At 40.9% G+C, this 27,214-nt stretch overlaps 1 protein-coding gene across 12 annotated transcripts in view; it reads left to right on the forward strand.

Annotated features, from left to right (window-relative positions):
• Window positions 1–27,214, forward strand: part of ZBTB20 (zinc finger and BTB domain containing 20) — a 481,633-nt gene that overhangs the window by 348,539 nt on the left and 105,880 nt on the right. For all 12 annotated transcript variants that reach the window (XM_061357688.1, XM_061357684.1, XM_061357683.1 and 9 more), the window contains one exon: window positions 17,477–17,531. The gene's annotated coding sequence lies outside the window, so the exon portion shown is untranslated. The remainder of the gene's footprint in view (window positions 1–17,476; window positions 17,532–27,214) is intronic.

Below are 27,214 nucleotides of genomic sequence, written 5' to 3' on the forward strand. Positions count from 1 at the left end.
CAGGTGCTACCCTCTGAGTAGGTCAGAGGGTGTTCCACTTGGACTTTGGAGAATCTCAAAAGGACAGGTATGAGGCAGGTCACGTATCCCTATTCATGGTGGGAAGGTGATAGGAAGTTATAGGGGCTATCTCTGTGTGGGGTTAGAGTATCTGGGTGCTTTTCAGCAGGGAAGAAGATGTAGTGCTTTGAGAGGAGCAGGGAGTCCTTTCCTGGACAGGCTGAGACCTCTAGTTTGGCCTTTTCAGTTGCAACACAGCTGTCTGAGTAATGCTTCCTCCTAGAATACGCATTTTCTTATACTTGCTTAGAATGTAATGTTAGCCTATTAACTGAAGCAAAACCTGATATTTCTTAGGTAGAAAAGAACTATCCAGAAGCTGGGTTAGGTACACAAGTATTTAATGGTCTTTCGCATTTTTCTATTCATGCTGTCTAGTGGTGTCTTGCTGACTGCTCGATTCATCTCTTTGTCCTAATCTATAGTGGGTATTTTTTCTGCCAACCCCAAAAGTGTCCTAACCTTAGTTGCTACTTGGTTTTGAGGGCCTTTTTTTGGATATATTTTAATCTCTCTTCTCACTTCCTTCCTTTTCAATTTCCCTTTGTTATCCACACAAAAGTTCATAATTTTTACTATGGGTAAGGAAGCCCAGTTGCCCTCAAATGTTGAGGTCTACTGAATGGGAGCAGGGGGAGAAACAAGTTTGGAGTGAGTCATGTTCTTGGCTCCTTGAAAGCTGGAACCAACTTCAAAGGGAATCTCAACTTGGGGGCAGTTGCACAGATGAATCCCAAACCTTTGTATGTCCTTCCCCTTCCTCCTCCTCTCTCCTCATGTAGTCCGAACAGATTTGGCAATTTCAGTTAAACACGTCTGTGCAGTTTTTTGAAATCCATTACATAAGTTTGTTAGTTTAAGACTCTCTTTTTTGACATATGAGCCTAAAATGGCTTTGATTTAAAAATGGAACTTGGCAGGGAATTTGTTCATATGGTAAGATTTTTTACTTTCTTTTTTTTTTTTTTTAGTTTAGTTTCATTTATAATATGTTTTAATCATTTTTGGTGTTTTCAAAACAAATGGTGAAATATGGTTTTTTCCTTCTATTTTTGGCTACCCTCCTCTGAAAGGCCTTACTTCTCCCTTGTGTGTTTAATTTGGTGCTTTAAGGAGCCTTTTTAGACAGAGGGTCCGTATGCTGCAAAATTTAGACTTAAACATCCCTGTGAAGAGAGAAAATACAGACACAGAGCCTGCTGGCCAGGACTTTGCATCTCGGGGCTCTTGTCTGATACAAGCAGAAGGGTCACTAACTGGGGCTCAGAGTGTGTACAAATATAGCAAATAAATGGAATACAAGGATGAGAAAGGAAGGAAAACAAGGGGAGACAACACTGTTTCTATAGTCATGATCAGTGCATCCCAGTTATCTGAGCAGTTATTGTTTTAAGGAAATCTTTTCACAGTCTGAGATGCAGCAAAGCAGATTGTTGCCAAACAAAACTCTTCCTCCTATTCCCTAAACAGGGGGAATCTGCATTCCCTCACTAGTCCTAATTCCCACGAATTTTCTTCTGGAGGTTTTCCTTTGTGATCTCCTTAGCACATAGAATAACTTACAGGAGAGATTTTTGCCCTTTAGCAACTGGCTCAGATTGTGCATCGTGTTGAAATCTGTACAGTGGAATTGGGTCCTAATTTTTCGAGTGATTATCTGTTTGTATACAAAGGTCCCAACTTTGTGGGGAGAAGGGAAACAGGATATGAGTTAAAACTTGAGGCAGCTGTGTTCAGGCTGGGACCTCAGAATAACTGTTTTTAGAAGAAATGCAAGGCTGGTCACCTGGGCTGCCAGTTGCACCAAGCTATGTAGGAGGTTTATACCCAGACTGGCTGAAACAAAATGCACGTTGGGTTTGCAGAGGATAACAGCAGAAGAGCATCAACGCCCAAAGAGCAGCCCTTGTTTTGAAAAGGGACAGGTCCTAAAAACTAAAGGTCTCTTCTACTTGTCCTTTGTGGGAAACCCATTCAGGATGAGGAGGTAGACCCTGCATGGCTAAAGCAAAGGAAGAAATTATCTATCAGAGGGAAGTATGGCAGAGGGGGGAAAAAACACCCCTTGAAACTGCACTTCATCCTGGTTAAGGCTGACATATGAGGTAGAGGCAAGAGTCTTTCAGGCTCAGAGATGGGCTTTAGAAGATCAGCCAGAAACAAGTATACACAAAAAACAAGAAAGCAGAAGGTGTGGGTGGTTATGTGGATTAGTACTGACATATGGAACCTATCAGCTTGAAGTTACACGTTTAAATCTGAGCTAGGTCATCCATGCCCCAAAGTCATTACTGTGGAACAGCTGTTGGGTGGCCTCTGTGAAATGACTTAGGGGTCTGAGCCCAGTTTCTAGTGGCAGGTGTCCACATTATGCAAAATCCATCTGTATTAATTAGCCCCCTATATCTGGCAATCTCAGCGGAAAGACCAAGTACCAACAGTTCACCACAGAGATTGAGCTACCCTGTTTTATCCTGGGTGGCCCTTCAAGGAAGGGGCTGAAGAGCTTTGGCAAAAATGCCATGGGAGAAGATGGTTCAAGCCCTTGCTCTGTGGTTAGACTCAGGCCACCAATTTCCAGATCCCTCAGACCAGCAGATTTCACTAAGACTGCATTTACTCTGGAAGTCAGCAGAAAGTATTTCATAACTGACTGCTTGCACGATGTTGAATATACATCATTTGGTTTCTACTTTCGGATCGTAATAATATAAACAGGAAAACTACATTTTGAATTCATTAAGTTCTTCCTCCGCTGTTTATAAAAGATAAAAACTTCTCTCTCCTTTTTTTTTTATAAGGATTGATTGGTGTCATGTACATATTCGTTCACTTCTGTTTATGCAAGATAATAAGAGTATTAACATGGAGGTGGAATAATGGTGTTTATAATTCCATCACCACTGTTTATATAAGATAAAAACAGTTAAAAAACCCAAGAAAAATAGCGAGAGAACATTTGCTGTTATGTACATATATTATTTTTTCCACTTCTGTTGGTAAAGAATGTGAAAGGAAAAAAAAGTGTTGCAGGTTGAAGAGGAGTTGATTCTGTTTACGAGATTTTTCAGCTGTTTACCTAAGATAAATTAATTTAGAGTTGATGTAATGAGTAGCTTGGGAGAAGAGAATTGGGGTGAAAGAGGGACTGGTGGGGTTGTGCCCAATATTCTTAGTACCTTGTAATCCTTTCCTTTATTAAGGAACATGAATGAGGTATTCTGAATCTTTCTAGTGGGAATGCGGTATCACTGGTGAGGCAGGGGACACACGGCACTGTCATGCCAGCTAATACAGTGGCCACTACCAGAGGAGTCAGAGGCTTTCTCCGTGAAGAAGGCTCTCAGAACACAGAGGAAACTACAATAGCTTGAAAAGATCTCATGAACGTTAAACCCCTTGGTATCGTTGTCCGTGGACTTAGTCCAGTAATTGTGTGCCTGTATGACTCCGTTTTGTTCTGCAGCTTTGAAGTCTAATCCTAATTCCTTCAGGGAGAAAGGCTTGTAAAACGTCTGCATTTCAGAGAGGCAGAGGAATACTACCTTTGATGCAAGCTCTATTGTCAGTCCTACGCAGTCCTTCTGATTCACCCCTGCTCCTACCCTGTGCGCGAGCATATTGACAGGTGAGGAAGGCTGGCAGATGTGAATATTTTCTTGGGATGAGCACCGGTGCACTGTTTCTTAGTGTCAACCAGAAAGGCCATTTGTACCTAATAAAAGGACAACTGTGTGGACATTATCACGCGCACACACAGAAAGTCCATGAGTATTCGCTTACTTTTACAAATGAGTTTACTCCCACTGCAGTCACGCCCTTCATGTGTTTGCTTTGTGCAAACATTCAAGCAGTCAGGCTTTACTCTAGTGAAAGCAAACGGCCCACTTTAAAAATCACATGCTCATATGCTTTCAGGTAGTGAACTATCAGCTCACATGCGTGTTTACACTGTAAGAGGTAAGTGCTAGGAGAAATGGCTTTGCACGTGTTTCCCACCTCCCTTGTGCAGTCAAATCAATCAGCCCAGGAGCTGGCCTGACCTTCTGCAAGTGGCGATGGACATACAACTAGCTTATGGAAAAACAGTGGGAGAAATCAAACTGCATCCTTAACCAGAAAGCTGTAGAGTATCTGTAAATCTAGTATGGCATCAGAAGTGCTTTTTGTCTTCCAAGATAAGTCACTGTCTTTTATAATTCCATAGTAACATTTCTCTCCCCTCTAATCCTGAATGAATCCAAATCCCAGTGATGTCTTCATCTCTTCTCCCCAATTCTTACTTCAGATCAATAAATTGTCTCTACAAAGCAAGCTGTAAGCACATGCATAAGTCCATTTCTGTTAAATGGAACCTGAAGTGAAGGTTAAATTTTAATTAGATGCTTGCATCCTGTTGCATTCACACATTTGAAGTTAAGCACAGGCTTGAGTACATGGTTTGAGGGCTCAAGGGTTTAACATTAATCCAGTCAGAAAGCAAAAACAATGCTGTACGTCTGTTGTGACATGGTCTATTGCATTGCTTGATCCCACCGATGCACCTCTGCTCCAAATGTCAAGTACTTGAGGCAGACTGTATATGCATAGTGAACAGCACTGCCCAAGGAAGGTGGAAAAAATGGGCTGCACTGAAAAGCAAAATGGCAGTCTGATGGTGGACCTCCCAAAAGTGGACAAGGACATGAATTAGCAAAGTAAATGATTCCTTGAATATTTCTCTCTACTAATTGCCAGCCCCCACTTCCCGTAGTGCTGACATGGAGGTGGATGCATAGAGCAGGGACAGATCTGTCAGCAAGCTGGGAGGGAGTTTGAAAGAGCTTCAATCAGAAACTTTTGTTTTTCAGATGAATATGAATTGTCATGGGTACAAAATGTCATTTCCTGAAGCGAAGGCCACTCTCATCCCTGTCTCAGAGCATTCCAACATACAATAATATGTGTCTTAATTATGGAGTTTCTGTGCCTAAAAAAGGCACAGAAATCTCACTTTTCAGGGTTGTCTAATCAAGTTGCTCCACCTTGCTATTAGGCATGAATGGCAGTCAGTGCTCCAGGGAAGCCTGAAATTGAAAGAGCAGCGGGTGGGGAGCAGTGGGTCAGGATGGGTATGCATTTAGGAGAGCTGTGTGGGGAGTCCAGAACTAGAATAGCGGGAAGTGCTGTAAATTGGATTGAACACGTTGCTAGTGGACAGGGTGAAAGATTATACAGCATTTGTCTGTGTGACCGTAATGAGCTTTTTTCCCATAAAAGATTTGGGGAGAAAGTACTGCGTATGAATAGGGTCCCTTTAAGAAGCACTTCTAAAAGAGCTCATTTTCGATTCCAATCATGTATATGCCTCAGCAAGACTGTAGCCAGATGCTTGTAGATCTGAAGAAAACAGCCCAACCCTTTTCTTATCATCTACCAGAGATGACAGACTTTAAAAACTCAATGGCACTTTCGATAACTTCTAACAAGAACTGGGACTTGCCTGGTTCCATTTGTCTGGTCAAGGCTGTATTTCTGCAATTTATCCCATGGAGATTTTCAGAAGAACCTTACACTTAGTGTCTAAATTAATGATATTCCTTCCTTTTTGCCATGACAAAAACCACTCTGCACTATATACGTTATGCTAAAGTTTTTGTCATAGACATGTTCTGTAAAAGCTTTTTTAGCTTCATCATTTTGACAAGCTGATTCCATTAAATCCTTCCCAGTGATCACTTTTGTATGGTGTGGATGGGGGAGGTTGGTTGCTTGTGTGTTTTTCCCTTCTTTGAATCTAGAAAACAGTGATATCTGCCAGGTTACCTGGAATATCTCACCCCTGACCTGTCCCCAGGAAAATGTATTTTGAGGGAATGTGTGTTTTGTGTTTCTCTCTCTTCATATATGGAGCCAGTTCATTAGTCTAGTCCATAGCTTTTCTACAAGACTCTTTAAGGATGTAGATGTGAACTTGGCTCTTAAAGCTAAGTACCTTGGTCTGTTAATACCTATGTGCAGAAAAGTCTCTGGATACAGAAGAAATTTCTCTCAGTGTTTTTCACCATTTCACCTGCATTGGAATGGAAATAAAGTGCTTTGAATAAGGAAGCCTTCTACTGTTCTCACATACATGGTTAACTCAAAACCCTCCAGGGAAGGTTCACCACAGTATGGTGATACCTCAGCCAGATACCTTGCCCTGTCAGGGGTACCTCTGGTGTCTGGGCAAACACTGTTGGCTCTGATCCTGCTATACTGGCAAGTGCTAGATGCTGGTGATAAAAGCCAGAGATGATAAATGGTAGAGTTAATAATGAAAGGAAAGGACTCTTAATTTTAAAGTACATCCCCTCACAACGTATCTTCTGAGGAAGCGAGTTATTTTAACCTCAGTGTTACGGCATGAGGAAACGGGTTTTGTGACTAAAGCAGAGAGGAGTCTGGGGAGGGCAGGCCTTTGTCTTCAAGGAATGCTTTTTATCTGCCATTGCTGCAAATTAACATGGTGTAGAGCTACCTCTTTGATCCATTCCTAATGAAGCCAGTAGAGTTTTTCATGCCAATCTTAGTGATGGGCATGGCCACTGGTCTTTTGGGGGTTAGTGTCAGAGCAGAATAACATTGCATACAGCCAGCTTTTGTCTGAAAAAAACCCCAAAATCTATCTCAGTAGGCTACCAATGGTGCCAAAGCATCTCAGTTTCCTTAACTTACTTATCCGTGCCACAAACCAAAAGCAAATTTTAAAGCTCTGTTTTTTATTAAGTTTTTCTCCTTGCCACCTGCTAGTAACTTCACCATCCTTCCTTTTCCAGAGCATTTCCACAGATACTCATGTTTCTCAAGCTGACAGCTTTCTGATCCCCAAGACTGAATAGCTGGTTATCTCAGCTTCCCATCTTATCGCAGCTTCACATCTTATGTGGAGTTTATCTCCCTCATTTAAAATAGCAATAGCACTGCCTGCATGCACAGACCATTATCCTGGTTGGGTTGTTAAAGTTACTGTAGTGCTGACTTTATTTTCTGTAACAGTTCTGAACAAAATGTTTCCTTTGGAAGGTCTCAGACCTCTATCCTCCCAACTCCTAATCACAATAATAACCAACCTCAAGGATTCATTAGTGAGGACTCAAACAATATCCTGTAACAAGTCAGCTACGAAGAAATTGGCATAGTTTATCTCTTTGATTCATATTCTCACATCTTACCATATTCAAATAAGGGGTTGCAAAATAAAGCTAGCATTGCTCTTATGCTATACAGTATTCCTTGGATCCGAGTCTTTCTTCCCCCACCCAGTTCTCTCCCAAACTAGCATTGAATATAACTCTGCAATAGGTTATAAGGCAGAGTCCATCTATAGAAGTGACACGTTCTTAGAGTACAATGCCAGATAATCGTGTGGCTTCTTAAACTGACTCACCTATAAATGTCTTTTTTGATTGCTGTAACTTGCTGCATTTTTAGATGAGCTGGGAAAATGGTATAATGATTGTATTCTAATCCAACCCATAAAGAAGGGTTTCCTTGTCTGCAGCGAATGGATGCAGTGAACTGTGTAAACTGGGTTTGGATAAGTTTTGGAGATTGTTTGCTTTTGGTTTTGTCTTTGTGAAATGGACACTTACACTTCGCAGGAAAGCTGACAAATAGTGTAAACTATGGCTCACCACTAAGAGACTTTGTAAAATCTCTGTGTCTGCCGTTTGGTTTGGCTTCAGCCATCAAAGGGATCAGCTTTTCTTCATTGAAAGGAGCATGCAGGTGGCTTTTCAGGTTTCTGTAAGGATTTTTCTTCTCATTTAGAACCTGATGTGGTTCAGGCTCTAAACTGAGCATCAAAAGATGTGAGTTAGTTTTGCAGTTCTGCTTTAGTATTGATCAGCTTCAAGATCAGTTCAGCTTTCTCTTCTTTCCTTTATTCATTCCATAAAATGAGAATAAGGACAATTTTCCCTCTAAAGTGAAAGGTAATGTTCAGCTTATTGGTGGCCTCTTTGATTTTTTTTTATGGATAAACCTCTTGAGACTATGTATATTGAACTCCACAGATTCAAGGCATGATAGTTTCTCTCTGGATGAGCTGTGTGAATATGGATAAACTATAGTGTTTTGGGGAAAACTGGAAACTTTGGAAAACACAAGAAATAATTCAGACAGCTGTGAAGCCCATCTCATGATCTCTACTTGTTGACTGGGTCAGCAGATGAAATTACCAGGCTGAGATAGCCCAAGATGGTTTGGTTCTTATCCAGGAGAGGAAGATCAGAACTGGAACAGAGTGTGGGCTTCAGAGGGTGAGTCCTACTAGAAAAGGTTCTAGGGACTTAGTGCGTTTTCTTTTCTATTCTGTTTCTGTGACTGGGGCATATAGCTTTTCAATTACATTTTGCAGTAATTTGATTTTGTCAACTACCCTGTGTTGTCCTTTATCTATATTATCAAATGAATACTCCAGTTAAGACTGAAGAGTTGATGAAAAATAGTCACCTAAGGTACCCTGCTGTTGCATGACTTAAACTCCCTTCCTGCAGCATCACATTGGTAGTGAGGGTCATGGTGGGATGTGGGTCAAAGTTAAACTGATAAGACAAGAATAAAGGCGGGGAGGTGGTTTAGCTATATTAGCAGTAAAACTTCGAATTGGAGATAGGATCCTATAAAACAGCATCAGATTTGGTGATAAGAGGAATCAGGTTCAGTGCTAAGAGACTGCATTCTTGACTCTTCTGTCACCTACCCCAATCTAAAAAAGCAATGAAAACTAGTTTGCCTGAAACTCAGTTTTCAGGGCATGTGTAACAAGTCTAAGAACATGCTATAGAGTACACTGTGGTCTCATACAGAACATAAAATGGAGAGTTCCCATTGTGCCCAGAAGCTGTTTTAGTAAATCCTTATTAAGGTAGTTTAGAATTATTTTAATAGGCATAGAGTGAAAAGAAACCAGTGAAAAATAAATTCCAAAGCATTAATTATGGCCTTTTAGGAAAGAAAATGGGGGGGGGGGGGGTGTGAAGGGGAAGGAGAGGAAGAAAGTTGAGTTTCCTGCCTGAAAACTCAGAAAAAGCACATATTTAACCTGTCTTTCTGGATGCTGAGGGCTTAACACTGCATACAGTGGTGCAGCTGCATAACCCTGGTGACTTCCGTGGGCCTGCAGGGGTTTAAAGGCAAATGAAATACTTCTGTAATGCTTTTCATCTCGTTTCAAGTGTTGAATACCATTACAAGAACACAGTTCATGTTTGAAGCAGTGCATACTGTAAAAATGGAGCACAACCCACATGGTGCCTTCTCTTTCAAGGATTTGCTGCTCTTGTGTACAGTATCCGTTGAGTTAGCATTTTCCTATAGGTCTTCACATTGTGATTTCTTTACTGGAGGGGAAGTCAGGAAAACATTCTGACCTTTTCTTCAAATGATTGTGACTATGGGTTTGATATGCTTACACTTTTCCATAATCACCTTATTGCCACTTTGCTCCTGATGTAACAGACACTGTCATCATCAAGTCCTCAACCATGCATCTCTGACCAAAGAGAGCAAGATGGATTTTTAAAGTCTAGTGTAATCCCAGCCTGGGGCTTGCCAGAGCTTTGCTCATACCCTTTGCCCCCCAACACCCATGAATGGTATAGACGTCCACATCTATGCACAGTCCTCCAGTGCCTTTGCAGCTAAGGCTCACCAGTGTCCCCCATCCCAGCCCACCCTGTTATCTGAGCGTCATGGTACTCTCAAACTCAGCCAGTGCCCTTTGATTCTGATCTGCAGTGTCTTCAGGGAAAAATGGTATATCAGAGTACTTATGTCCCAAATTGAATGTTGGATGTTAAAATGAAAGAAATATTATGGAGAGCCAGCATGTCTCACTTTGAAAATAAATTACATAGAGTACACTGGAGTTTCATGGCTCTTGGGACCACGTATGATCCAAAGATACCATTTAGAGAAGTGATCACAGCACCACTAGATTTATCAGATCATCCTGGAGGAACATTAATACCCAGAAAGAAAATAACAATTAGCAATAGAAAGCTCCCGAGCAATAACTTAAACTAATGTTACAGGGTTACTTCCTCACATCAGTAACCTATTTGTATGTATCACTAGATTTTATAGTAATTACCTTCTTATTAATAGTAGGCAAACTTCACTAATTGCTATTATTAATACAAATGCATTTTATTCCTAGTACCATACTTTCTTTGCTTAACATTTCAGTTACTCAAGTTTAGTCTGCTAAAATAGTTCAGTATTATTTGATTGTATTTTGTCATGCTGTGTAGTCCAGTTTTAGCACTGCTGAATTCAGGACAGGTACTTGAGAGGGTGCAGGGAACATGGACCATGAGCTGGAGTTGCAAACCTCCTAGCAGGGAAGCAGAAGGTACGCTTCTGTGCTTATCCAACGTGCAGTAACGAGAGGATGACTTAGTGCAGCTGTGGTATAAGGCAGCAGATCTAGCTTGTGAGCTGCCAGTTCAACTACACTGCCTCGGAAAAGAAAATTCACCTACAGGCATGAGCAGAGCTAAGACCTAGTTTCTAGGGTATGATCCTGAAAGACAGCCAGAACTTTCAGGTATATATATGTTTTTATATTTAGGTAGATATGTTTTCTGTTTTCATTTATTTAAGGATTCAAAGCTGAGTTCCAAGTGACAAAAGTAGCCAACATGAAAGATTTTATAAAATTTAAATTCCCAAGCTGTTTATGGACCACGAAGACAACTCATCTGGTCAACAGTTGACTTCTTTTTTTCCTCCTCTTTTCCAGGAGAGAACAGGGAACAGGCTGTTATCTGAATTGGAGCAGCCCAGTCACATCCAAACCGGCATCTTTGCCAGCTTTGGGAAAAGGGCTGTCTTTGCTCCTTCACTGCTTGTTGATGGGAGCATGCAAGGTCACACAGTGAAGGAAGGCTATCGAGGATGTTGGAAGGATGACAGACAGAAACTGGCAGCTCCTTGTCCATGTACCCCTCTGGGGTGGTGAAGGAAGGCATGGAAGGGGTAGTCCTGTGCCACTGGAAGGGTGGTGGTGTACAGCTTCCTTATGCCAGTAGGCTGAGCTGCATGAGGCTGCAGTGGCCAAGTGCCTGCCAACCAAACATCCAGGTTAGAGTTACGGGAAGTTGAGAGTAATATCATTTCAGGCCATCTTTAAGTCAAGATGCATGCTCAAAATGCCACATTTAGATTCCAAAAAAGAATATATTTAAACATTTCTCCTACCACCGCTTCTTACTGGGTTTGCTGTCAACCAGAGCCCTTTAAAGCAACATCTGCTGGAGCTGTAATGTGGTGTTGCTTCCAGAGACTTCTCCTGCTCTTCTTTCAAAGATGTTTTCCTCAGAGGTGCTTTGTATAGAGACTTTTCTTGACTGAAGTTCGTCTTAGGGAGCTGGAGACCTCCGATGGATATTAATTACAGTTCAGTTTGCAGATGTGAGAGATTCCTTTTATTATTTCATCTCTCTCATTGTTTTCACTGAGAACAGCTAATAAGACTTATTTTGGGCTGCTTTACCTGTGGAATGAGTCAGCTCCTTAACTTGATGTCTTTTTGAATTGACTCACACGTGAAAGTCCAAACTCTGATTGGATTAGCTGCTTCTGTTTTATCAAAATATAATATCATCCAGCCTTCCTGGCAAGCAGAGTGTGCTGAGAAATCTATTCCATCAAGACTTTTCTGTTGTATTTTCTAGTTAAGGGTCTGTGAAGTTTCTCATTTATAAGAGCATTTGCATGTGTGTGGACATACAACGCACAGTTAAAGTCACACACATTTAAAGCCTCCTTTTCCCAGTACATTTCTTAATTTGAATAAGACATGGCAAACAGTTCTAAGTACAAAAAATAAAGTCTCCTTTTACTATTCTTTCTGGTCCAAATTTAAAAACATTACTAACTAATGTACTAATTAAACAAAATATAAGCTATAGATGTATCATAAATCTGTTAGAATATGTGGTAAACTGGAAGGTTTTCTGCCTTCAGGTTTGAGGGAGGAAAAAGTCAGTTACTTTTTCTGTCATGTTCCGTGGATTCTGGCTTCCAAACAAACTTTGTCTTTGGAAAATGAGTGATGGAAATATCAATGAATGTTGATAGAAAGTTGTTCACAAGTCATTGTTGCATTCTCTGCAGAACCACAGTTTGGCTTTTTATTTCACAAAAAGAGCATGCACACCTGTGGTTGGTGTTTTCAGGTTATTTAATGATACATGACCACAGTACATGTGTGAATGTGTTCCAGTGTATACAGACATACCTTAATTCTAACATATGTACAAAAACTCCTTGTCATTTTTCAAAGATCATTTTAGTTTGGTTCTCCAGTATCATAGACTAAGAGGTGATGCGTGGCCATATAACTGACTGTCAAGATGAATTTGTAGTATCCTCTCCCGTTTTTCCTTTCTCCCTCACTGCAACATGGTGTCAGTTCTAAAACCATCTCCTCCGTTATCAGTTTCCTAGCACTTAACTGAGTGATGTTCCACACTGAGTAGTGTCCTTAGATGGAGCAGCCAGCCCTTCTCTGCAGTCTTGTCTTGAATGAATGAATCCACAAGGACCAGGGTGTGGAACTTCTCCTCCTGAGTGCATAGAGGTAAAGCTGCAGAGAAAGAAAAGGAACCTGCCCCAATAACCCTTTGAGAAAACTTGGTTGATTTCAAAGGGAGTGGGATTAGGCTTCTGCAGAGGTCAGGATGTGCAGAAATGCAATTGTCTGATCAGCTTTTTGGACTGATTTCGTGTTGCTCACACACTGTTTGAGTAGGTGTCATTATCAGTCCCCAAGCAGACAGCATTGTGCAAAGAAGCCTGTTAATACAGGTGGCTGTGAAATTCTAGATATTTGGCTGCTGAAGAAGTTGATAACCTCAAGTAGCCTGAGCACAGTGGCAAAAAAAGAAAAGGAGAAGGAGAACTTGAAGATCATTTTCTTCTTTACGTTGCCATGTCATTTTTCCTGATACGACTCTACCTTGCATGTGACATCTGTGGCTAAGGCGTTGTCACATCTCTGGTATGCTAACATAACATCTGACTGCCTTCCTCTGCATTCTTGTAATTAACTCCCAATATTAAAGCAGTTTCCATCTCTGGATTCCTCAGGAAGCTTGATTGAAAGGTGGTTTAATTGCACAGCATTGCCAAGGAACATGTTAGGTGATTGCTGGCTGTAGTAAGAGTTAATGTGAAGGTAATAGGAGATATCACAGGGACTAAGATTTTGCTGGCCATTAGCAGAGGTGACTTCAAAAAGCATATGATAATTAGTATAGGTTTCACTGAACCAAGTTTCCATCTGCTGCTAGTCACTGGATTCTGAGCTGCTCTCCTAATAATGATTTGCATGTATTTTCCTGGATTCTCTGTGAAAGGACACTTAGGGGAAAAGGATATAAATCAACAAATAACAATGTAACCTGCAGAAATATAAAACTATGTAGATTAATCCGTGCTTCCTAAATTGCATACTAGATTGTAATTCAATCAGAGGGTAGGGGTCTTGTGACGTTTATGAACATTTATGGATAGTGTGAGCACTCAGATTAAATGTCAAACCTGGTATTCAGTTTAGAATCACGTATTATTGTTGTTCATTAATATATAAAAACAACAATTATATCCACTAAAATCCTCAATTTAATTTTGCTGTAATCTGTCTCTGCTGTGTCAGAGATGTAGTGCAGCCTTTCTGCCTCCTCATATCATTTACAGGGCTCCACTGAATTTCAGCTGAGTCTCCTTTTTCACTCCTCCTTCCCCCAGCACGGCACTGGCTCTGTTTGGCCCCCTTTGAACTGAGTGATTCTCTAGTAAATGATTTTATCTTCACTAGGATTAGATTCTAGTTTAGATACTGAGCAGGTGAAGTGCATCCAGGAGGAGAAGGGTGAAAAGGTTCTGCATCTTGGATCCAGCTCACTGAGTTGGTTACATAGGATAAAGCTGTTCCCTTCATTTGTTGTTTGGTAAAGGGTGAAGATGTTTTGAGGCAAGAGCAGTCAGTTTCGGACTATCTGAATCCATTGCTAGTCTTCCATGCTCAGTTCATAATTTGCCTGCTTCTTGCCAGTCTGGGGGCTGAAGGAATAAAATTTCTCACCTTGCTAGTGCATTACATCAGAGAGATCCTAAATCACTTTGCAAAAAATGGGGCAGAATCACTGTCCTAATTTACTGCTGAAAGACACTTGAAACAGATGAACTCAAGCCATTTAGCGAATAAATCGTAAGAAGCAACTGAATGCCAACTGCAAAAATGACTTTGGCACCTAAGCTGTTAATTTTGTTGAAAGTAAGTAGTGCTGAAGTTAAAATATTTTCAAGCCCCAGGGGTTTATAGCCAAAATTTCACAGACTTCCAGTGGAATTTGGCATGAATACTTAAGTCACTTCTGAAAATTGTAGTTAGCCTCATAAAGTGATTACCTGTGTATATAATGTAATTCATATGACTGGATTTCACCATCTTAACTCTCCATAAATAGAAATTCTTCAGTGTTTAGGAACCTTATTCTCATTAAACTCAAAGGGGGATAGATTCCTAAATATCCTTGACGTTTAGGACTTGATTGTCTCTTGATCTTTGTGATTTAAGTGGGTTTTATTCACATAGCAAAGAGAAAGTGCGCAGAATCTGGCCACAGTGAGGTAAGGGCAGGTTTAAGATTAGCCCCTGGCTATTCTGTCCAATGGCCAAAACAGCTTACAAGTAATAACGATTAATTAACACTAGGAATTCAATACGAAAAAGATCAGTGGATTCCTTTCGTCCACCCCACCAAATAGAGCTGTAATGGATTGAAAACAAATGGCATAAAGATGGGAAATTATTCTGCTTATAACACAGAGACCTGGAGAAAACAGTCAGCTTTATCAGACTTTGGTTTTTTAATGTTATTATATAATAATACATCTTGAAGAAATCTGCTGTGCTAATTAGGTTAAGTATGTCTCTAGTGACAAACAGCGCCATAAGATAAAAAGTTTCACCCCAGCATTTTAATGGTTCAGGTTCTGCTCATGGTTTCAATTAAGTCAGCATGATTGCACAGGGCAGTGAGAACAGGATTTGGCCCACTTCTCTCCCTCATACGTATTTTGCAGTTATCTAACCTGGAATAAATCAGAGTTTCCTCAGACACATCTTGCTTTTCCAATGCTTTACGTGGCAAGTTTTGTTTTCATGTGCTTTCCTTTGAACACAACTGGTAATCAAGTGTCCAGAGCAGTTGTGATCATTTAAAAAATGATGGTGTTTATGTTCTGGTGATTTGTCAGGTTCTGGTTTGCAGCTTCTAGTATATTGTGCCTGTCTAAAATTACCCTACAGTTTTAATTAAGTACGACGATCTCATTCACTTCTTACAGCAAATTTGATGGTTATGTTGGTGTAAGTCATTACTCAGCACCTCCAGAGTCTCAGGCCATAATTTGTACAGTTCTTTGGCACCCATGTCATCAGAGTTGCCTGACACTTTCCCTTAAGAGAACTTGGTTTATGTTGCTTATAATAGAGCCAAATTTTAACCACTCGGCCTAGAATTTTCCGTTCTTTGGGGGTTTTTCCCATGCTCGATGCCTCCCCCCCCCCTTTTTTTTTTCCTTATTTTCTTTTTTCTCCTTTTTTTTTATTTTAAGTCCAGGTCTTTAAGGTACTTTCTTTGACTCAGACTTCTTGTCTCAGGTTCTGTGGTGTGCAGCTTGTTGTCCCATCTGCCAAAACCCTGAAAGAAATGCTCTCCACCTACCAGCCACTGACAGCCCTTCACATATAGCCTGTTGCAGGTGCTTTCAAGGTTAAAGCTTCAGGAACAATGTAAAAAGAAAATAAAGGATACATGCTTAGCAAGCGAGGTTTTTTTCCACCAGAAGAACTTGTTAAAGTTTATCAGGGTAATGGTTTCTTGAAAGCAAGATAGTGATCTGCTGTCCATGAGCCTGATCTTGCCTTTCTGTTCATCTTATAGTACTTCAGCTTTTCAGTCTGTCTTCTGTCCCATGCAGATCTTCCTTACATGTGGGAGATGTTGCCTTCTTTAAAGAGAAATCTGCTGTTAAATAGAGCCTCTCTGGGTGGCCTATCTGAAGCATGCTATAAGTATTTTGTTTGCTGCCCTGAAGTTTTTATTATATTTTCTGCTCTTTGCTCTATTTCTTCCATCTCCCTTACGGATGACCAGCCACTAGATATGCACACATGCTTTCTTTCACACTCTCCTCTACCAGGCCCACAGATAATGGCTACATCTCTTAACAAATTTTCTGGCTGCCTTTCCTCTTTCTCTCCTGTGACTGCTCCTCACTTTTCCTTTTTCCACTGTTTCAACTTAGGGTTGTATTTCTCTGAATATTTTTAATTGCTTTGAGGAAAGATAGACCAAATCTCTCCCTGTAACTGAACAGAAAACAGTACGTGAGGGCCATGTCTTGACTTAAGTACTGGATCCCATGGTCTTTCTTCTCATACTCCTGTCCCTGATACTGATCTTTCAGCAAGCACTGTCTGGTCTGACTACCTGAATTTCTTTCAGTTTGGTTGAAGGCAAGGGCAAACAGGACTGGTTTGTGGCTTTGAACATTCTGGGGGCACCTGCTTTTGTTTTCTGTGGCCAACAGGAGTGTATCTCATTTTTACAATTCACAGCATCAGGCTTTGATTAATTTTGCCTGTTACTTCATCGCAGGCTTATATGTTATGGAAAATATGTAGGCACTAAAGTTTAGCTACTCCATAGTAGACTTTGGTAGCTAGATCTATAGTCTACCAAGAATTTGAAATCCTGTCGCCATTCCACTTTCATGCAGCCATTTTTTTCTTAGGCGTCTCAGGGTAGCAAATCCATCAGGTCCAAAAGATACTGTGTTGACAGAAAGAGCTAAGACAACACAATCTTTCTGTGCAGTTATCAGCCATAATGTAAGCATCCTCAGCCCTAATAATATGCCTAACCTCTCTTCTGTGAAGGTCAGGATCAAGAAGGAGAGTTCTGTTTCAGAGGCCTGTATCATCTGGCATGACTGCTAAGAAGGATGCCATTCAAATCTGGCAGTGTATTTGTGATAAGAGCATTTGTCCATAGGAGCCACAAGCCTATTTCACGGAGGCTGTTGAACAGCAACCAGAGGATATTTAGTCTCTGCTGGTTTGGAATTATCCCAAGACTGAAAGGCTTCTGAGCCATCACCAGTTTTCTCACCTACATAGTTTTGGGGTCAAGTAATTTCAAAACTTAGAAGATTTATGCAGTTTGTGAATTTCTAACATGAGGAGGAGGGGTTCTCTTTCTGTCCTGTGGGAACTGCTACCCATCTGTGAGTCTCCTCGACCCCTGTTTTATATTGGTATCATTTAGTGTGTTTATTGTCACTTAATTTCCTTTGTTTCTTTCTCCCTTTTCAGATCACTCACGATCAGTTTGTGGCCTTCCTCTGAAGGAGCCTTTCCTGTCTCTTGTGTAAGTATATGATCAAAGCATTTTATACTTTTCATTAATACGAGTTGTGCGTTTTGTTCAAGTTCCATCCAAGTCATCCTGGAGCCCTTGTGAACTTCTGTATTGCTCCCCATGTCTATGGGACTCGGTACTGTGTTTTTATCCTAATGCAACAGTCCTGGATTTTAATGCAGTGTCAGTTTATGGGACTTGGACTTAGTTCAGTGACATTGTGTGATTGATCTGGAGTTTATACACGCATTTCTGGATGACAGTATAGAAGTTTTCAGTTATACTTGGGGTTATACATGTTGTGATGGTCATTATAATGTTGTGCTCTGATGCAGAATAAAGCATGGTGTCCTGTGCTGTGCAACCATGATGTATAGGAAGCAGTCAACTAGCATTTCAACTTGTCCTTACTGAAATCTGACCTTGTGGCATGGAGCTCTTCCTTACTCAGACCTGTGTGGTCTCCTGCCTAATACTGACTTTATTATCTCCTTATCTGGGTAGATGAAATATGCTGTATTTTCTTTGACATCTAACAGTATCAGGATTAAAAATGTTTGTGGTTTCTTTGGATGATGTTATGTAGCGTTCTGTTCTCACCTGCTCTCATTCACTTGAGTTTGGTTGCTGCTAGGTTGTCAATTTGTTGACATTTTTGAGGAAAAGACTATATTAATCCAGATAATCGTGTTTTTAGGGTCTAGAACAGGAAGAATATAAATTTTCATGGTTTAGGTTCTGCTTTTTCATTTTATTTGGGTAATAGTGGATCGAACCCTTGGGAGAGTTTGTTATCATCTGGGTTTTAATTTTGCGAGGTACTGACACATTATGGTTTTGTGCATTTGGAACAAAAGTTTGTGTTTTGTTGGGATTCCTTCATGCACATTGGCAGTGAAATATAGTGTTCCTAAAACAATGACCCTTCTTGTTGCAATATACAGGGAAATATAGCACTACCACTTCATAATATTTACTATAGTTAAGACCAAAGATTTCCAAATGTCCACCACCATTTTAAGCCACTTTTGAGGGATATCCCAGCTGAAGGTATTTAGTGAATGCCAAAACTAATGAGGGCTTTTAAATTAGGTTTCAAACTCTATGTCCAAATATGCTTAGACTTTGTGTTACTTCAGATCTCCATTTTGCAATTTAAATTCATGTCTCCTTCCCGTTCAGAGAGGAAAGTAGATGGCTGTTAGAGTGCTGCCTGGAATTTAAAACAATAATAATAATAATAATAATAATAATTTTAAAAAGCATAGCATAGTAAGAAAAACAGCTCTTTCATATTTGGAAGAGGAATTAAACCTTCAAATTTATGTTCAATTTTTTATTTATTTGTGTTTTGATTTATTTGATTTATTTGTGTTCTGACTGTTGGAATTTCTTCAAAGGCATGCTGAAGTGCAAGTGGACATTCAGAATTTTTTCAGGTCCATACTGAAACAATCAGAGCTTTATTTTCCTGGTGCTAGACCCAAAATACGTGACTTTTAACATTTAAAGTTGGCTTGCTACTTTTGTGGTGCAGAAAGAAACGGCACACCTCCTTCTCCCCTGCCCTGTGGGCAGAAACATGAGATATGCTGCAGTGACTGCGAAAGGTGGTATGACAATGCCAGCTACCAAGGAAATGGATTCGAGCTGACCTATCATGCCTGTGGTGTCCCCATATTTCTTTCCTTTCCCCTTTGCCTTTCATTATAAGGTGTCCCAAATCTGTAATTTACAACATGCTGTTCCAGTTTTGCTCTGATATATTTGCCACAAATAAGTAGGAGTCTATGCGCGTGCATAGCTCCCTGTGGCGGTGTCAGGCCCATGAGACGAAGGGAGTGGAGGCTCCCACAGAATGCAACATGGCTTACGTCTAATGTGACATTTATTTGACTCAGAAAGGCAATTGATTAAAGTCCCATCAGACCTTTGCCATCATGTATTATGTATTTATCCAGTAGGGGCGGTTCATAACGGCCCCTGACAAATCCTATTATTTTTGTTGCAGAACTTCATAATATCGATAAAAAGTGTTAATGATACCCAGGGATGTGAAGCACACACTGCGTGTGTTAATGCTTCCTGCAGCAGCAGCAAAATCATTTATGTCTGTGGCAGGGACCTTGTGCCTTCAACATCTGCACAGAGGTACTGGTTTATCATTGTTCTACCTCTGCAGCACAAGGCAGTTTGGGTGGAAGCAGCAAGCTGGCTTCATGGTAGGTAGGTATGTAGAAATCCAGGGCTGAAATCCCTTTCCAATAGTGCTTTGCTGTGTGACCATCGTATGTTATTTCCGTCTGTCTGCTTTGGTTTCTTGACCTGTAAAACTAGAGTCACATGCTCTCTTGCTTCTTTTAAGTCAAACTTACTCCACAGCCAAGGGTTTCTTTGTGCTCCTCTATTCCCAACTTAGCAAGCTCAGTAGGAGCCTCACTTTATTTCAGGCGTGTACATAAAGTTTGTATTGTTTGTACTGGGTCTCTCTTTTCCCTCTGGATGATACGTCCTTCAGGCCACTGATACCCTGAATTCCTTTGGTTGACAGAAGTAGAACTGGGACATTTTTCCAGTAGAAGCTGTTAATGGTACCTCTCAGGCATGTTTCTGATCTGGAGAGACTTGTTCTGCCCCCTGCCTCAGTAACCAGCACTGCGCTCTCTTCTCATATCCCTACACACAACTTGACAATGATTCAGATGATTCAGAGTCTTCTTCCTCCTCCTCCTGCTCTTCCTCCATGAGGTTACACACGTGTCTGTCTGACTATATGGCATCAAGGTTTTGGAGGTGGAAGGATTTCATGGATCTCTGCCCCTAAGCTGCTACAAGCTCAGGAGTGTTGCATCCCAATTAGAAGCAAGTGCAGCAGGAAGGCCAGGAGACCTCCTTGGATGGGTAAGGAGCTGCTGAGGAAACTTCAAATGAAAAAAGAGGCTTATAAAAGGTGCAAGCAAGGACAGGCAGCCTGGGAAGAGTACAGGGATGTTGCCCAGGAACCTAGGGACTAAGTTAGGAAGGATAAGGCCCAGTTAGATTTAAACTTGTCTAGGGATGTTGAGGATAACAGGAAGGGATTCTACAGGTACGTAGCAAATAAAAAACAGACTAGGGGCAACATAGGTCCCCTCAGGAAGCTCTCGGGTGAACTAGCCATACAGGATTTGGAGAAGGCTGAGGTTCTGAATGACTTCTTTGCCTTGCTCTTCACTGGCAAAGGCTCTAACTGCACCACCCAAGTCTTGGAAGGTAGATGCAGGGACTGTGAGAATGAAGACCTTGGGCCCACTGTAGGAGAGGAACTGGTTTGAGACCATCTTAAAAACCTGAACATGCACAGGTCGGTGGGACCTGATGAAATCCATCTGTGGGTCCAGAAGGAGCTGGTGAATGAAGTTGCTAAGCCACTGGCCATCATATTTGAAAAATCATGACAGTCAGGTGAAGCTCCCAACAACTGGAAAAAGGGAAATATAACCCCCATTTTCGAGAAGGGGAAAATGGTTGGTCCAGGGAACTACAGACCAGTCAGTGTCACCTCTGTGCCTGGCAAAATCTTGGAGTGGATTCTCCTGGAAGGCATGCTAAGGCACATGAAAATCAACAAGGTGCTTGGTGACAGCCAGCATGGCTTCACTAAGGGGAAATCCTGCCTGACCAATGTGGTGGCCTTCTATGATGGGGCTACAGAACTGATGGACAGGGGCAGAGCAGTTGATGTCATCTACCTGCACTTGTGTAAAGCGTTCAACACTGTCCCACATGACATCCTTGTCTCTAAATTGGAGAGACATCAATTTGATAGATGGACCACTCAGTGGATAAAGAACTGGCTGGATGGCCGCACACAAAGAGTTGTGGTCAACGGCTCAGTGTCCAGCTGGAGACCAGTAACAAGTGGTATCCCTCAGGGATTGGTGTTGGGACCAGTCTTGTTCAACATCTTTGTTGCTGACATGGACAGTGGGATTGAGTTCGCCCTCAGCAAGTTTGCCAATGACACCAAGCTGTGTGGGTTGGTTGATACGCTGGAGGGAAGGAATACCATCCAGAGGGACCCTGACACGCTTGTGAGGTGGGCTGATGCCAACCTCATGAAGTTTAACCATGGCAAGTGCAAGGTCCTAGACCTGGGTTGGAGCAATTCCAGGCACAGCTACAGGTTGGGCAGAGAAGAGATTCAGAGCAGCCCTGCGGAGAAGGACTTGGGGGTGCTGGTCGATGAGAAAATGAACATGAGCCAGCTTCAGTGTGCGCTCACAGCCCAGAAAGCCAACTGTATCCTGGGCTGCATCAAAAGGAGCGTGACCAGCAGGGGACTGGAGCACCTCCCATATGAAGACAGGCTGAGAAAATTGGGGCTGTTCAGCCTGGAGAAGAGAAGGCTGCGTCAAGACCTCATAGCAGCCTTCCAGTATCTGAAGGGGGCCTATAGGAATGCTGGGGAGGGACTCTTCATTAGGGACCGTAGTGACCGGACAACGGGTAACGGGTTAAAACTTAAACAGGGGAAGTTTAGATTGGTTGTAAGGAGGAAATTCTTTCCTGTTAGGGTGGTGAGGCACTGGAATGGGTTTCCCATGGTGGTTGTGAATGCGCCATCCCTGGTAGTGTTGAAGGCCAGGTTGAACGAAGCCTTTGGTTAGATGGTTTAGTGTGAGGTGTCCCTGCCCATGGTGGGGGGATTGGAACTAGATGATCTTAGGGTCCTTTCCAACCCTAACTATTCTATGATTCTAAATGACATTCCCACTTAAGAGGAATACAAGTTAATCTCTGTTCCACTTGAATGTTCTCAGGAGTCTGAGGGAAGCAGATGGATTCTTTGTCAAAAATCAAGAAGTTTTACAACCACTCTTGAGACTTTCTATAATGTTGTCAAGAGTGTGTAAGAGTATCAGCAGTACTAAGGGGCTTTATGATAAGATAGGTAGCCACAGTAGAAGCAGTCACAGGAGGATGCTTCTTTAATTTCCAGAGTACTACCTGTTCAGATGGAACCCATATAATATTGAAGAGTTATCTGTTGTTAGCTTTGGTAAGTGCAAATCAGAAATTCACCAAAGTGTTCCAGATACAAAGAAGTTGCAGGAAATGTTAACCTAATTTCACAAACATCTGTCCATTTCCTTGAAACAGGTTTCTGATGTAACAAAGTTGTTCTGAACTCCAACATCATTCCTATTCCTATTCAGCACTGGTTCTAATCATTGTTATTTGCCATCCTGTTTTAAAGAAAAAAGAAATTTAAAATGTGCCATTTATTCCTCAGCTTCATGAAGACATATTTGGTCAAGTAATTATGACCTAAGGGAAGCTGTACAGCATCTTACTGATCTCATCATAGTTATGAGAACCATCCATCATATGGTCAGTGATTTGTATGTCAAAAGACACCCAGCAGTATTCCAGCCTGCCAGTTTCTGAGAATACGTGTTCACTTTATCAGACACGATGATGCTCAAATAGTCTTTGGTATCTCTGTATGCATCCCTGCTGTTGGTACTTGTTCACCACCAGGCTGTCATCTGTTAGCACTCTGAACAATCACTGTGAAACAGCAACTAACTAGCACTGTCTGAATCCCTTTTATTTGGTTAGTGTGTTTAGTATTGTTTTGAAGAGGAGGATCAACAGCAGTGATTATTGCATCAGGCACAGGGAGGAGGCATCTTTTTCCAGGTTCCTTAAGAAGCATTCCATTACTTCACAGGAGGATAATAACCTCCAGGTCAAGCTTATTCATGAATCAAAAATGAACATTTGCAAAATGCCAAAAAAGTCTGGATCTAATAAGCCTTATGTTCTTAGGTTTCAGAAGTTAGCATTTTTTCAAGAATTATCATAAATAATGTAATAAATAAGCATGCAAATTATCCAGAAGAATCAGTTGATCTGCTTCTGAAAATAAGGAGTTATTGGAAGGCAATGGTCACCTATATGGCAATGTGATACGGGAAAGGGATGTTATTTCCCCAGCTTTTATGAGTGTCCTGAAGGAAGGGAATGTTCCATAAAAGAAAACAACATGGGCATGCCTTTATTTGGCATTTTCAAATGAGAGAAATGGTGAAACAGGCTTGAAATAGCAGTGGAGCAGAAATTCTGCTCTGGTGTGTTTATAGAAATCAAACTGTATAACTGGGAGCACACCTTGGGACGGAAGTTCCTGAGCAAGTGCCACAGCTCTAAGCTTTATTCTTTATCTGGAGACATAACCATCAAATGGACTTAAACAGTAGATTTAGATGGGGTGGGGGAGAAGCTTCTTTAAAAGAAATCTGACAAAGTTTATGGTTTTGTTCTAAAACATCTTTAATTAAAATGGACTCAGTATCCAGAAAAGCAGAGAAGTAGCCAGGTTAAAAAAAAAAAAAAGGCAGAATTTTTCATTTAAGCATTAGTTTAAGTGTTAACTTTCAAACTGCTTAACAAATAACAATGGCTGCCCAAAACTGTGAAGTTGCTGTGTGGATTACACGAGAGGCATATATGCAGCCTGCTTTCTAATTACGATACCTACAAGATGTCCCCTGAAGTTGGATGAGATTGAATTTAAGATTGGCCAGCATGACAGCTGAAAATGTCACAATTTCTGCCATTATGCTTACCGGAGATATTTTTGTTCTGGGTTATTTTTCATCTAATTAGCATAATATAATATATCGAGTGTTAGCCTTTTTTGAAATATAACAGATTACAGTAGGAAAAAAGTGGACTTCAAACTAGACAGTTCTGGGAACATAATAGTTTAGATTTAGCTAGGAAAAAAGAAAGGGACAAAATGAAAATGCAGTTGTTCAGTTTGCCTTTACCCCACACTTGCATAATTTAATATATTTGGATGGAAAAGACCACCTTGCTGAATCAGTAACCACATTTCTTACAGTGGTTTGAACACCAACCATCAAAATATTAAGACAGTCCAGTTTGTTAGGTCTGAAATCACTGCAGAAAACGGCACAGCTACAGAGTGTAGCAAGGATTTTCAGAATATTCCCTTTGCAGTTATGGTGAATTGTCTTCCAGCTTTGGCAAGCACATGGTATTTTACACCTATATCACAAAATGTCTCTCCCTCTTTTCTGACTTGTATTTTCAGTCTTTCTTCTTAAGCAGAAATCCTCTCTGATGCACCCTGCTTTAGCATTATGTTATATACCTGTCTCCCTAAAATGTGCACACAACATATAAGGTCGAAATGGTGCCACAAGCAAGTAGTAATGGAGAATTGTTTACTATAAAACTGGATATCCAGAACTGTGTTATTTCCCAAAAGTCACATCATTATCAGAAGATCACGGATTTGACTACTGAAACTGGCACTGAAATACAAATACAGAGGTCTGAATGACAGACCATGTCTCCATATGCATGGTGAATGTCCTGTGTGTAGAACACTGTGGTTCAAAATGAGTTTGTAGGAGTATCTCCTCTGTCTCCTTTTTCTCTCTGCTTCTCCCATTTAAAAAAGCAGTGGAAGCCATCTGCTGTGTAGTTTAGCTGTGTACCATTACATGGGTGTGTATGTCAGAATATATGTGATTAGTCTTAGGGCCATGCTTCATGAAAGCTCTTTTACCTCTTTGTGGGAACTCTTAGACATAAAAGATTCACAGTCTATTAAGAAATGTTTTCCTCCTCTGAAGTTCTTGTTCACTGATGCTTCTTTCCATCATTTTGGATAGTATCATGCTGAATATGGTGTGCCAGTTCAGCCCCCCAGTAATATTTTCATTGCATATGTTTGAATGTCCAAAATAGTAGATTTTTGCACACCACTGAAAACAAATGCTTTTGGATTTGAATAGAACTTGCTCTCTCTCATTCCATCATACTGAGCATTTTTGAACTTCCCAAAGGGCAGTCCATAGAAATAGCACTGAGCCATCACAGAAGAATGAGGCCTGAATATTGTTAATGAGCAATTTATTGAAGTTGATTGGTCTTTTTATGGCTGTTCAGCATGCTCCCACCTTTTCCTACTCTGCACCCCCTCACTTTGAGGGGCCTCATGAGGAAATGTTACCCACTTACCCCCAAATCTTCTTAGTTAGAAAATATTATTTTGTTTAACTAAAAAATTGTGGAAATACAGCCTTCACCTTGCCCAACAATTCTTCTCCTACCACTGCCCCATCTACCCTTCAGGTAAACATTTGCTCATCTCACAGTCCTTTTGCAAATCTTCATTTTAACTCATAATTTCCCTTGTGATGCTTTAGCAAATGCTGTTCTGATAGATTAAATTTACTGCATTTCCTTTGTCTGGATAATCAGTTATCAAAGAAAGTTATCAGGTTAGTCTACTGCAAACTACATTTGGCAAACTCGTGTTTTATCCCATTTTCCATTTACCTACAAGTCTCTTTATTTTTTCCTTCAACACTTGCTGCACTCATACTATTGAAGCTCCTGATGTTATGTCACCATCAAAGAGGTGTAAGTGAGATCAGAATCAGTTTCAATGTGCTGTAGCACAGGCTTGCAAAAGCCCATTCATTCTCACGCCTGCAAAGTGCTGAGTTCTCATCCAGCAGACAAATAAAGTACCGGGTTTTGTTTTTCATTGTCATTATAGCAAAGGGCAGGTGAGCTGACTTTGAGCCTCGGCTGGTGAATGTTGGTGATGATTTGCAAAAGGGTTTCTGGAGATAGAATCACAGACATCTACCTGTACATGAGAGTGCTGGGGCACTTGCATTAGCAAAACCTTAATGTATGTATCAGTAATGAAAATCTTAATTAAGAACGCTGCATCATTGTCCATGAACACTCTTTCTTTCTCAGTGTGTGAAGTCCTTTGTGTGTTGCAGCATCTACCCAGTCCAGACAGACAGAGCCCTTGAAGAGTGTGTCTGGCAGATCTTCTCTTAATTATTAACAACTAGCAAATGGCAAACTCTTACTCATTTTTTGTCTTGAAACCGACTCTCGCAATTGCATAGAGCATAACTTACAGCTTGTTTGCATTTTTTTCTGTTGCCTTTTCCTCTTCATTATTATATTGGTGGGTTTCAAAATCTGGTAGCATTGATTAGAGCTGAATTATGTAGGTTAAGAGTTGCCAAAATGTGCCCAGACACCTCTTTACCCAATTGTATACCTTTTTCTTTAGACCCTATACGCTTGCATGAGCCATGTTCTGTATGGGCAAAAAGTATGGTATTGTGCACTGAAAACTGAGATTTTAGTCTTTCTAAACTCAGGAAATTTAGAGTTAAGGTTCTTACAGCAACCTTACGTCTGTTCCTCACTTGCAATAGAGTCTCCTGCTGTATGATCCCTAGTGGTGGGCTTACCAAGGCAGATAATACAGAGAGAAGACAGTGTGATGAGCAGGAGCTACTGAATTTTACCCCTGTAATTGTATTCCGGTGATGTTTTGGTCATTGAGCACTGCCTATATGTTTGTTGTGGTTTGAAATACATTTAGAAAACCTCTTAAAGTAATGGACATACAACTGTGCTATAGGTTTACTGATAAAAGCACAGATAGTTTAAGGTAAGGAAGAGTGTATGCATGCACACACACATTTCTCTGTGTGAAAGCCCATCAGAATTGTATCCTTTACTTTCAGATGAGGCAGGCTGTCTTCTCAGATTCACTGTCAGGTTACTGACATTGATAGTTCCTGTGGACTCTAACCTGCACAGCTGCAGGATATGTCCCAGGAAAGGCAAGAGCA

The sequence above is a fragment of the Neopsephotus bourkii genome, unplaced genomic scaffold (genome assembly GCF_033783945.1).
Source record: "Neopsephotus bourkii isolate Nb327-2 ecotype Australia unplaced genomic scaffold, CSIRO-AGI_Nbou_v1 NB_911, whole genome shotgun sequence".
Classification (NCBI taxonomy): Eukaryota; Metazoa; Chordata; class Aves; order Psittaciformes; family Psittacidae; genus Neopsephotus; species Neopsephotus bourkii.